Source organism: Ictidomys tridecemlineatus, chromosome 9 (assembly GCF_052094955.1).
Source record: "Ictidomys tridecemlineatus isolate mIctTri1 chromosome 9, mIctTri1.hap1, whole genome shotgun sequence".
In the NCBI taxonomy this organism is placed as follows: domain Eukaryota; kingdom Metazoa; phylum Chordata; class Mammalia; order Rodentia; family Sciuridae; genus Ictidomys; species Ictidomys tridecemlineatus.
This window is the reverse complement of record NC_135485.1, coordinates 122,294,857-122,299,342: the sequence shown is the minus strand read 5'-3', so window position 1 is coordinate 122,299,342 and position 4,486 is coordinate 122,294,857.

Genomic DNA, 4,486 nt, shown 5'->3' with positions numbered 1-4,486 from the left:
CTGCTGCACAGCATGACTAACCACCAATGGTGACTCTTTCCTGGTGCTACTTGCTCTGGGAAGAAAGTTCTAGAAGAAATCAAGGATGAACATTCTAGAAGAAAACATCTTCTGGGTCAAGTGTAAATTGTGCAGGAGTCTCCCAGCGGTTTCTGCAGGGGGAGACGGGGCAGGGGCAGGCAGGAATTCTCCTTACTCAGACTATGCAGAATGAAAACTCGCCCCAAAGGGTGAACAAGGTATAATCAGGAAGTGGGTGGCAGAGGGTTCCAGGCTGAAGGTCTAAAAAACCAACACTGTATTTTCTGCCTACGGGGTAAGTTGTTTGGGGCAGGGCTGGATATTGTTTTCCATGTCCTTATCACAGTGCCACTGGGATTACAAGTGTGCTCCACTGTGCCTGGTTCAGGAGCAATTTTCCATGTTACTTTCCTGGTTTGGGCTGCCTGTATGGCATCCTCCATGGGAGTGGTCTGTTTTCTAAGTTTTGTGAATGATTACTTTTCTCTCCACAGGACTAGGTAGAAAGTAAATTTCTTTTGACACTGTTCTATGGTGGAGTTTTTGTGTGGTCTTTCATGGGTGAAATTGTGAATCTTGACTCTTATTCAGGTGGATCCATCCCAACTCTCCTTGCATTTGGGGGGCATGACTTAGATTCTCCTCTCCAGGCAAGAGTTAGAACCTCAGCTCCCAGTGGTCACGCTTGACCTCCAATCCTGATTTCCCAGGAGCCCTCTGTGTTTGAGCTTCTGCTTTGGCTTCAAGTTCCCATTTCATCTGGAAGCTTCCATGGTTAGATATGTTGTGAAGCTGGTAATGGTTAAGAACTGAACTGTATTTGAAATGGGAGGGTGGGTATTTCTCTGTCATCTCATCCACCATGTGGACTGAAGTGTGCGTGTGCAGGTGTAAGTGGTGAATAACGCTAGCGAAGCAGCAGCCAAACCTGGGAATGATGTAGGCACAGAAGCCAAGAGAAGAGACGACTTTAGGAGCAGTTGTGGTCATTTTTTGCTATTAAGGAGAACAAAAGAAAAACAAATGTGAACTAGGCTAAATGTGAACATAGGCTCCGGTAATGAGTGACTCCTGGGGGTACCATTTCTCAGGTGGCAGTGGGGAAATGGAAGCCCTGGAATCTACAATTCCTGGTTGAAAAGTTTGATAGTGTCATGAAGGAAAGACAGACAATGATCGCTTAGTGAAACACATCGGGTGGTGTAAAGATTTACTTTGCAGAGTAAGGGAGGGTGCAACCCGGAGTCACTCACTCATCTCTAGTCCTTCCTTCTAGTTAGTCCTGTCCTTCTAGTTCTGAGACTCCTATCCTTCTAGTTACCCAATTTTTGTTTGCTTTCTCTATTAAAAAAAAAAAAAAAGCAACATTTGTTTTTTATTTGAGAAGTTTTTCTTGTTCAGGGTGATTTTAACTTTTCTCAGAATTTCCCTGAGCCTTTAAATTTGGCCTCAATCGACCTGAGAGTCGTGATTTGGGGGTCTGGCTCCTCCCTTCTTGGTGAAGTAGACAAGGATGTGATCTACATGATAAAGGCCAATGAAATCACATCTAAACCAGCCTCGTGCCACAGTAAGATGAGACACATAAAGAATAGGAGTGGGCAGGGGAGAGAGGGGTGGGGGCTGTGGTGGAGTAACAGAGGAAAGTAAAGAACGAGGTGGAGAAAGGGAGGAGGGACAGGAAGAGGAGAGCCGCAGATGGAGGTGTTGATGGATTAATTCTGGGATTGCAGAAGCCATCACGGTGAACCTCTGAGGGACTGCTAACTCTGTCATGCCCAAGCCTGGCAGGTTTGCTCCGTCCCTGCTCTCCAAGCTACAATTTGTCACTCTCCTGAAGATTGCCCTCCAAGACACCATTGGTCATTCTCCCTGAACTTGGATGTATCCAGTTTCTGTATCCTTCAAGCAAATCTCCTCCATCTAACTGTATCTGCTGTGGTTTGGGCCAGAAGAATGACGGCGGGCGCCTCTCATCCTGGGGTCCCAAATGTAGGAATCTCCCTCATCTTCTCTTCCTGGACTGAGAACCCCGAGGCTCACGCCTCCTCCCTGACACAGAGCCACACATCTTACAACTGAGTCAGTTGCTTACATCTTAGCTGCTTGCAAGCCCTCCGAGGTATGTTGGGCAGGGTGAACGTGATAATGCCAGGGGAACGTGGCTGGCTGCAGGGGCAGAGGAGGGACGAGCTCTCTTTAAGCCGACAGCAGCCTTTATGACTAGGTCCTTGAAAGCCCAGCTGGTGGTCAACATCCTTGTTACAGCTGAGCCACGAAAGTGGAAACCAGCGAACAACAGAGCCGCCCTCTTGAGCCTCTGGCCCCAGAGGCAGCCCGTTCAGTGCTGAGCAAGAGAGAGTAAGTCCGAGTGCTCTGGAGAACAACCCCAGGGAACCTCTCATTCCAAAGTTACGATGGAAGTGCTAGAATCACTCAGAGAATCGCCCAAGATTAATAAGCTGCTTGACTAAAACGAATAAATAGAAGGCTTGAGAAAGGGCATTCCATCTCTTTATCTATTCCTCCTGGTAGACTTTTTTTTGTACCAGGGATTGAACCCAGGGGTGCTTGATCACTGAGCCACATCCCCAGACCTTTCTTTCTTTCTTTCTTCCTTCCTTTTTTTAAATATCTTTTTTTAGTTGTAGTTGAACACAATACCTTTATTTTATTTATTTATTTTTATTTGGTGCTGAGGATCGAACCCAGGACCTTGCACGTGCTAGGCAAGTGCTCTATCCCTGAGCCCCAGCCCCAGCCCTCTTTCTTTCTTTGAGACAGCATCTTGCTAAGTTGTTTAGGGCCTCACTAAGTTGCTGAGGCTGCCTTTGAACTTACGATCCTCCTGCCTCAGCCTCCTGAGATGCTAGGATTACAGGCATGTGCCCCTGTACCTGGCTCTTTGAAGGATATTTAGTAGGGACTATGAGGCCAGAATGGTGCAGTACATGAACTGAGCCAGACTCCTTAATGCCCAATATTAGCATTCATTTGACTGAACTTTCATTACAGAGCCCTCTTGGCCAAAAGGATTCCTTATCATATTCTGGACACTTCTAGAGTTCCCTCCAGGAAGCCTCCTTGGTTCCATGAGTACCCTCCCCCATCCCACCCTGCACGAGTTGGCTTACGGCCATCCTCTGGCTTCCCACGCATGCTGTGCCCACCTCTGTCATGGCAAAAGCCACTCAGTGCTGTGATTAGTGGTTCTGTTGCCAGTCTTTGCTTAGTGACCACAAGTGTCCCCAGGCAGGGCCATGTTAGTTGTGCCACTACAATTTCTTTCTTTCTTTTTTTTAAGAGAGAGAGAGAATTTTTTAATATTTATTTTTCAGTTTTTGATGGACACAACATCTTTATTTTTTTATGTGGTGCTGAGGATCAAACCTAGCGCTCCACGTATACCAGGTGAGCATGCTACCGCTTGAGCCACATCCCCAGCCAATGCCACTACAATTTCTATCACCTTTTCCAACATGTGGTCATGGTCAATATGTTTTGAACTGAGTTGATATTACAAACTGAGGGGCCGGGGCTGGGCTCAGTAGCAGAGAGCCAACCTAACATGTCCGAGAACCTGGGCTCCATCGACAGCACTGCAAAACCAAACTGAAAGAACAAACAAGGCTCGTTGTCAGAGAAAATGCCCATTTATTGAGGAACAGCTTTGCATATTTATAGAGCTGGGGTGGTTTGACAGTTATGACAGAATGGTTTGTCAGTTGGCGTAGGGTGCTTTCTCATTGGTGGGTAAGGATCAAGTGAGTCAGCAGGGCTAGTCTGATTGGTGGGTGAGGATCATGTGAGTCAGCAGGGCTAGTCTGATTGGTGGGTAAGGATCATGTGAGTCAGCAGGGCTAGTCTGATTGGTGGGTAAGGATCATGTGAGCCAGCAGGGCTCACCATTGGATGGCTCTTCTAGGGGGGGGAATGGGGAAGTTAGTCTTTGGAGCCGGGTTGACTCCCAACATTTCCGCCTCTTTGTTATTAAATGAGAGTGGGCGTCAACTCATTCTGGCTGCTTCCTACTGAGATGGGGCAGCGTGGGAAAATCAGAGAGGAGGGAAATAGGGAGCCCCCACAGGAGGGCAGAGAGGACTGGTATAACTTCAGGAACCAGATCAATGGAAGGTTCCTTGCCACCACAGATCCATGATGATGTCAGTCCATTCAGCATAGGTCTGGACTGGAGGTATCATCAGTAGCCAGGAGTTGGTAATTCCTGAGGAGAAGCTGGTTAAAAGCTTGATTAGAAATTTTTTACCCACCTGAATCTGAATGAACTTTATGATAAAGGAAAGGAACAGGCACAGGGAGTTTTTACAGCCTAAATCTAGTGGGGTCTCTGGGTTTGCAAGCTGCCTTGTTGGCACAAGGGGGGTTAAGTGTTCAGCCTTGAGTGGGGACTTGGGCATTTGGGCTTGAAGCAAACAGTGATAAAGAACCAGACAGAGGGTTTGAG